Below are 8,859 nucleotides of genomic sequence, written 5' to 3'. Positions count from 1 at the left end.
ATTTAGATAGTGTTATTGATTCTCCTAGTTCAGTCTGTTGATTCTTGAACACAGCTACTTTATGAGTCTTGGCCGTGGCCCTAAGCACTCTGTTTTCCAGTATTACCACCGGATACATACATGCCACAGACACATAACTGGGTGAACCTTTTCAGATTGTGACTCAGCTTTGCTAGAGTCCCCAATTAGAGGTGTCCAGGGTTCTTAAGCACACTCTTCTTTTGCTTTGGACCTTGACTTTAACCGCTCAGTCTCAAGTTTTTACTTGACACCTTCACGCCACAAGCACATGGTTAGGGACAGCTTGGTTTAGCCGCTTAGGCTAGGATTTTATTCCTTTAGGCCCTCCTATCCACTGATGCTCAAAGCCTTGGGATCCTTTTTATTTACCCTTGCCTTTTGGTTTTAAGGGTTACTGGCTTTTTGCTCTTGCCTTTTGGTTTTAAGAGCTTTTGGCTTTTTCTGCTTGCTTTTTTTTTTTCGCTATTTTTTTTCTGCAAGCTTTGTTTTTCACTGCTTTTTCTTGCTTCAAGAATCATTTTTATGATTTTTCAGATTACCAAATAACATTTCTCCTTTTTCATCATTCTTTCAAGAGCCAACAATTTTAACATTCATAAACATCAAATTCAAAAGACATATGCACTGTTCAAGCATTCATTTAGAAAACAAAAAGTATTGCCACCACATCAAAATAATTAAACTATTTTAAAATTCAAAATTCATGTGCTTCTTTTTCTTTTTCAAAAAACAATTTTCATTTAAGAAAGGTGATGGATTCACAGGACATTCATATCTTTAAGACATAGACACTTAGGTACTAGTGATCATATAGTAAAGACACAAACATAATTAAACATGAAGCATAGTAAACAAAAAATAGGAAAATAGGAACAAGGAGATTAAGGAATGGGTCCACCTTAATGAGGGTGGCGTCTTCCTCTTCTTGAAGAACCAATGGTGCTCTTGAGCTCCTCTATATCTCTTCCTTGCCTTTGTTGCTCTTTCCTCATAGCTCTTTGATCTGCAGTCAATTGCTCTACCACTGAATTATGGAAAAACAAAAGCAATGCTTTTACCATACCAAACTTAGAAGGTTTGCTCGTCCTCGAGCAAAAGAAGAAAGAAGTGGAGAAGATGGAGGAGATGGAAGTGTGTGAATGGGTGGGTTTGGGAAGGGAATAGTTTGAATTTGAATGGTGAGGTAGGTGGAGATCCTGTGGGGTCCACAGATCCAGTGGGGTCAAGGATTTAGATCCCTGATCCGATTAGGCGTGCAAAATGCCCTTACTGTGCAATCCTGGCGTTTAACGCCAGACTGCTACCTGTTTCTGGCATTAAACGCCAAAATGTAGCCTGTTTTTGGCGTTTAACGCCAGACTGATGCTTGTTTCTGGCGTTAAACGCCAGCTTGGTGCTTGTTTCTGGCGTTAAACGCCAGACAGATGCTTGTTTCTGGCGTTTAAACGCTAGAGTGATCTTCCTCCAGGGTGTGCTGTTTTTCATGCTGTTTTTCATTCTATTTTTTTTATTTTCCATTTGTTTTTGTGACTTCACATGATCATCAACCTAAAGAAAACATAAAATAGCAATGGAAAATAAATAGATATAATTAAATAACATTGGGTTGCCTCCCAACAAGCGCTTCTTTAATGTCAATAGCTTGACACTGAGCTCTCATGGAGCCTCACAGATAATCAGAGCAAGGTTGGGACCTCCCAACACCAAACTTAGAGTTTGGTTGTGGCCTCCCAACACCAAACTTAGAGTTTGACTGTGGGGACTTTGGTTGACTCTGCAGTGAGAGAGGCTTTTCATGCTTCCTCTCCATGGTTACAGAAGGAGAACCTTGTGTCTTATAGTTTGCAATGTCTTCAAACCACAGAGCTTCCTGAATAGCAAACAATTGCTCATCCAGAAAGGTTTCAAAGATCTCAGTAGGAGGGTGGGATTCTCCCGCTACTGGTTCTATCCGGGACAGGTGATCAGCTACTTGATTCTCTGTCCCTTTTCTGTCTCTTATTTCTATATCAAAATCTTGCAGAAGCGACACCCATCTTATGAGTCTGGGCTTGAATCCTGCTTTGTTATTAGATATTTAAGAGCAGCATGGTCAGTGTACACAATCACTTTTGATCCTACTAAGTAGGATCTAAACTTGTCAATGGCATAAACCACTGCAAGTCATTCTTTTTCTGTGGTTGTGTAATTTTTCTGGGCATCATTTAAAACACTGCTAGCATAATAAATGACATGCAGAAGCTTGTTATGCCTCTGTCCCAATACTGCACCAATGGTATGGTCACTGGCATCACACATTAGTTCGAATGGTAATGTCCAGTCTGGTGCAGAAATAACTGGTGCTGTGACCAGCTTAGCTTTCAGGGTCTCAAACGCCTGCAAACACTTTGTGTCAAACACAAATGGCATGTCAGCAGCTAGCAGATTGCTCAGAGGTTTTGCAATTTTTGAAAAATCCTTTATAAACCTCCTATAGAATCCTGCATGCCCCAGAAAGCTTCTGATTGCCTTAACATTGGCAGGTGGTGGTAATTTTTCAATTACTTCAACTTTAGCTTGATCCACCTCTATTCCCTTGTTTGAAATTTTATGCCCAAGGACAATTCCTCCAGTCACCATAAAGTGACATTTTTCCCAGTTTAAAACTAGGTTGGTGATGAGCGGATAATTTATACGCTTTTTGACATTATTTTTAGTATGTTTTTAGTAGGATCTAGTTACTTTTAGGGATGTTTTCATTAGTTTTTATGTTAAATTCACATTTTTGGACTTTACTATGAGTTTGTGTGTTTTTCTGTGATTTCAGGTATTTTCTGGCTGAAATTGAGGGACTTGAGCAAAAAATCAGATTCAGAGGTTGAAGAAGGATTGCTGATGCTGTTGGATTCTGACCTCCCTGCACTCAAAGTGGATTTTCTGGAGCTACAAAACTCAAAATGGTGCGCTTCCAATTGCGTTGGAAAGTAGACATCCAGGGATTTCCAGAAATGTATAATATTCCATACTTTGGCTAAGTTTAGACGACGCAAACTGGCGTTCAATGCCAGCTCTCTGCCCAAATCTGGCGTCCAGCGCCAGAAAAGGATCCAAAACCAGAGTTGAACGCCCAAACTGGCACAAAAACTGGCGTTCAACTCCAAGAAGGACCTCTACATGTGAAACACTCAAGCTCAGCCCAAGCACACACCAAGTGGGCCCCGGAGGTGGATTTATGCATCAATTACTTACTTCTGTAAACCCTAGTAGCTAGTTTATTATAAATAGGACCTTTTACTATTGTATTAGGTATCTTTGATCAGCTGTATGCTATCTTAGATCACGTTTGAGGGCTGGCCTCTCGGCCATGCCTGGACTTTCACTTATGTATTTTTAACGGTAGAGTTTCTACACTCCATAGATTAAGGTGTGGAGCTCTGCTGTTCCTCAAAGATTAATGCAAAGTACTACTGTTTTCTATTCAATTCACCTTGTTTCGCTTCTAAGATATTCATTCGTACTTCAATCTGAATGTGATGAATGTGACAATCATCATCATTCCCTATGAACGCATGCCTGACAACCACTTCCGTTCGACCTTAGACTGAATGAGTATCTCTTAGATCTCCTAACTAGAATCTTCGTGGTGTAAGCTAGAATGATGGCGGCATTCAAGAGAATCCGGAAGGTCTAAACCTTGTCTGTGGTATTCCGAGTAGGATTCAATGAATGAATGACTGTGACGAGCTCCAAACTCGCGATTGCGGGGCGTTAGTGACAGACGCAAAAGGATAGTAAATCCTATTCCAGCATGATCGAGAACCGACAGATGAATAGCCGTGCCGTGACAGGGTGCGTTGACCATTTTCACTGAGAGGATAAGATGAAGCCATTGACAAGGGTGATGCCTCCAGACGATTAGCTGTGCCGTGACAGGGCATTTGGATCATTTTCCCGAGAGAAGACTGAAAGTAGCCATTGACAATGGTGATGTATCACATAAAGCCAGCCATGGGAAGGAGTAAGACTGACTGGATGAAGATAGCAGGAAAGCAGAGGTTCAGAGGAACGAAAGCATCTCCATTCGCTTATCTGAAATTCTCACCGATGAATTACATAAGTATTTCTATCCCTATCTTATTAATTACTTTCGAAAACTCCATAACCATTTGATATCCGCCTGACTGAGATTTACAAGGTGACCATAGCTTGCTTCATACCGACAATCTCCGTGGGATTCGACCCTTACTCACGTAAGGTATTACTTGGACGACCCAGTGCACTTGCTGGTTAGTTATGCGAAGTTGTGAAGATATGTTTAGACCATGGTCCTGTGCATCCGTTTTTGGTGCCATTGCCAGGGAATCAATTTCGAACAACAATTCACAACCTGAGTAGCAATTTCGCATACCAAGTTTTTAGCGCCGTTGCCGGGGATTGTTCGAGTTTTCGGCAAGCTTTTGGTCCGATAACATCAGTACCAAGTTTGATCCGGCAACAACACCAAGTTTTTGGCGCCGTTGCCGGGGATTGTTCGAGTTTGGACAACTGACGGTTCATCTTGTTGCTCAGATTAGGTAATTTTCTTTTTATTTTCTTTTCAAAAATTTTTTCAAAAATATTTCAAAATTTTCTCACCTGTTTTTGAAAAAAAAAATGTTTTCAAAAATATATTTTTATTCAAAATTTTTAAGAATGAATTCTAGTGTTTCATGAAGCATGTGAAGCCTGGCTGGCTGTAAAGCCATGTCTAAATTCGTTTGGACTGAGTCTTCCAACCATCAGCTGTGATACGACTGCAGGGTATGTCAGGCATGTCATGTCTGGTTTACATGCTGAAGCTTGGCTGGCCATTGGCCATGTCTAGTGTTTTGGACCGGAGCTTTCATTGAAAGCTTGGCTGGCTAGTGAGCCATGTCTAATTCTTGGACTGAAGCTTTAGACTAAGAATGCAAGATTCCTGGAATTCATATTAAAAATTTTGGAATCCTTATTTTCCTTTTTCAATTAATTTTTGAAAAACAAATCCAAAAAAATTAGAAAATCATAAAAACCAAAAATATTCTTGTGTTTCTTGTTTGAGTCTTGAGTCATATCATAAGTTTGGTGTCAATTGCATGTGCATCTTGCATTTTTCGAAAATTTCATACATTCATAGTGTTCTTCATGATCTTCAAGTTGTTCTTGGTAAATCTTCTTGTTTGATCTTTGCATTTGCATGTTGTGTGTCTTTTCTTGTTTTTCATATGCATTCTTGAATTCTTAGTGTCTAAGCATTAAAGAATTCTAAGTTTGGTGTCTTGCATGTTTTCTTTGCATTAAAAATTTTTCAAAATTATGTTCTTGATGTTCATCATGATCTTCATAGTGTTCTTGGTGTTCATCTTGACATTCATATCATTCATGCATGCATTCATTGTTTTGATTCAAAATTTTCATGCATTGAGTCTTTTTGTTGTTTTTCTCTCTCATCATAAAAATTCAAAAATCAAAAAAATATCTTTCCCTCTTTTCTCTCATAAATTTGAAAATTTGAGTTGACTTTTTCAAAAATTTTTAAAATCTAGTTGTTTCTTATGAGTCAAATCAAATTTTCAATTTGAAAATCTTATCTTTTTCAAAATCTTTTTCAAAAATGAAATCTTTTTCAAATTTTCTTAGTTATTTTTGAAAATTCCAAAAATATTTTTCAAAAACAATTTTCTTATTTTTATATCAAATTTTCGAAAATAACAATAACAATTAATGTTTTGATTCAAAAATTTCAAGTTTGTTACTTTCTTGTTAAGAAAGATTCAAACTTTAAGTTTTAGAATCATATCTTGTGATTTCTTGTGAATCAAGTCATTAATTGTGATTTTAAAAATCAAATCTTTTTCAAAACTAATTCCTATCATATCTTTTCAAAAATATCTTCTAATCATACCTTTTTCAAAAAAATTTTCAAAATATATTTTCTAAACTTCCTAACTTCTTATCTTTTCAAATTTGTTTCAACTAACTAACTAACTTTTTGTTTGTTTCTTAACTTTTTCAAAACTACCTAACTAACTCTCTCTAATTTTCGAAAATATCTTCCCTCTTTTTCAAAAATTTCTTTTTAATTAACTAATTATTTTTTTATTTGAATTTTCGAAAAACTACTAACCTTTTTCAAAAACTATTTTCGAAAATCACTAACTCTCTTTCAAAAATTATTTTCGAAAATCCTTCTCCCTCATCTCCTTCTATTTATTTATTCATCTACTAACATCTCCTCATCACATCTCTGCCCTCCTCACAGTTGTGTTTCTTTCTTTACATCACATTCTTTGTCTCCCTCTTTTCTTCCACTCACAAAGGGATCCCTATACTGTGGTATAAAGGATCCATATTATTATTATTATTTTTCTGTGCCCTCTTCTTTGTCATATGAGCAGGAGCAAGGACAAGAACATTCTTGTTGAAGCAGATCCAGAACCTGAAAGGACTCTGAAGAGAAAATTAAGAGAAGCTAAATTACAACAATCCAGAGATAACCTTTTAGAAATTTTCGAACAGGAAGAGGAGATGGCAGCCGAAAATAATAATAATGCAAGGAGGATGCTTGGTGACTTTACTGCACCTAATTCCAATTTACATGGAAGAAGCATCTCCATTCCTGCCATTGGAGCAAACAATTTTGAGCTGAAACCTTAGCTAGTTTCTCTGATGCAGCAAAACTGCAAGTTTCATGGACTTCCATCTGAAGATCCTTTTCAGTTCTTAACTGAATTCTTGCAGATATGTGATACTGTTAAGACTAATGGAGTAGATCCTGAAGTCTACAGGCTCATGCTTTTCCCTTTTGCCGTAAGAGACAGAGCTAGAATCTGGTTAGACTCTCAACCCAAGGATAGCCTGAACTCTTGGGATAAGCTGGTCACGGCTTTCTTAGCCAAGTTCTTTTCTCCTCAAAAGCTGAGCAAGCTTAGAGTGGATGTTCAGACCTTCAAACAAAAAGAAGGTGAATCCCTCTATGAAGCTTGGGAAAGATACAAACATTTGACCAAAAAGTGTCCTTCTGACATGCTTTCAGAATGGACCATCCTGGATATATTCTATGATGGTCTGTCTAAGTTATCTAAGATGTCATTGGATACTTCTGCAGGTGGATCCATTCACCTAAAAAAAACGCCTGCAGAAGCTTAAGAACTCATTGACATGGTTGCTAATAACCAGTTCATGTACACTTCTGAGAGGAATCCTGTGAGTAATGGGACGCCTATGAAGAAGGGAGTTCTTGAAGTTGATACTCTGAATGCCATATTGGCTCAGAATAAAATATTGACTCAGCAAGTCAATATGATTTCTCAGAGTCTGAATGGAATGCAAGCTGCATCCAACAGTACTCAAGAGGCTTCTTATGAAGAAGAAGCTTATGATCCTGAGAACCCTGCAATAGCAGAGGTGAATTACTTAGGTGAACCTTATGGAAACACCTATAACTCATCATGGAGAAATCATCCAAATTTCTCATGGAAGGATCAAAAGCCTTAACAAGGCTTTAATAATGGTGGAAGAAACATGTTTAACAATAATAAACCTTTTCCATCATCCACTCAGCAACAGACAGAGAACTTTGAACAAAATACTTCTAATTTAGCAAACTTAGTCTCTGATCTATCTAAGGCCACTGTAAGTTTCATGAATGAAACAAGGTCTTCCATTAGAAATTTGGAAGCACAAGTGGGCCAGCTGAGTAAAAGGATCACTGAAATCCCTCATAGTACTCTCCCAAGCAATACAGAAGAGAATCCAAAAGGAGAGTGCAAGGCCATTGACATAAGCACCATGGCCGAACCCAAAAAAGGAGAGGAGGACGTGAATCCCAAGGAGGAAGACCTCCTGGGACGTCCAGTGATCAATAAGGAGCTTCCCTCTGAGGAACCAAAGGACTCTGAGGTTCATCTAGAGACCATAGAGATTCCATTGAACCTCCTTATGCCCTTCATGAGCTCTGATGAGTATTCCTCTTCTGAAGAGATTGAGGATGTTACTGAAGAGCAAACTGCCAAGTTTCTTAGTGCAATCATGAAGCTGAATGCCAAATTATTTGGCATTGATACTTGGGAAGTTGAACCCCCCTTGTTCATCAATGAACTAAGTGATCTGGATCAACTGACATTGCCTCAGAAGAGACAGGATCCTAGAAAGTTCATAATACCCTGTACCATAGGCAGCATGATCTTTAAGGTTCTGTGTGACCTTGGTTCAGGAATAAACCTCATGCCCCTCTCTGTAATAGAGAAACTGGGAATCTATGGGGTGCAAGCTGCTAAAATCTCATTAGAGATGGCAGATAATTCAAGAAAACAGGCTTATGGACAAGTAGAGGACGTGTTAGTAAAAGTTGAAGGCCTTTACATCCCTGCTGATTTCATAGTCCTGGATACTGGAAAGGAAGAGGATGAATCCATCATCCTAGAAAGACCTTTCCTAGCCACAGCAAGAGCTGTGATTGATGTGGACAGAGGAGAATTAGTCCTTCAATTGAATAAGGACAACCTTGTGTTTACAACTCAAGGACCCCTCTCTGCATCTATGGAGAGGAAGCAGAAAAAGCTTCTCTCAAAGCAGAGTCAACCCAAACCCCCACAGTCAAACTCTAAGTTTAGTGTTGGGAGGCCACAACCAAACTCTAAGTTTGGTGTTGAACTCCCATATCCAAATTCTAAGTTTGGTGTTGGAGGGTCTCAACAATGCTCTGAACATCTGTGAGGCTCCATGAGAGCCCACTGTCAAGCTATTGACATTAAAGAAGCGCTTGTTGGGAGGCAACCCAATTTTTATTTATCTAACTATATTTTTCTTAGTTATATGTCTTTATAGGTTCATGATCAT

The 8,859-nt window shown here is 38.3% G+C and overlaps 1 non-coding gene across 1 annotated transcript; it reads right to left on the bottom strand.

Moving 5' to 3' along the window:
- Positions 1 to 6,942: 6,942 nt before the first annotated feature.
- Positions 6,943 to 7,050, bottom strand: LOC148565250 (small nucleolar RNA R71). Its single transcript, XR_015884356.1, has one exon. It is a non-coding gene; the product is annotated as a small nucleolar RNA R71 (small nucleolar RNA).
- Positions 7,051 to 8,859: the final 1,809 nt, after the last annotated feature.

Source organism: Arachis ipaensis, chromosome B5 (assembly GCF_059453495.1).
Source record: "Arachis ipaensis isolate K30076 ecotype BB chromosome B5, ASM5945349v1, whole genome shotgun sequence".
Classification (NCBI taxonomy): Eukaryota; Viridiplantae; Streptophyta; class Magnoliopsida; order Fabales; family Fabaceae; genus Arachis; species Arachis ipaensis.
This window is presented reverse-complemented; position numbering and strand designations above follow the sequence as displayed.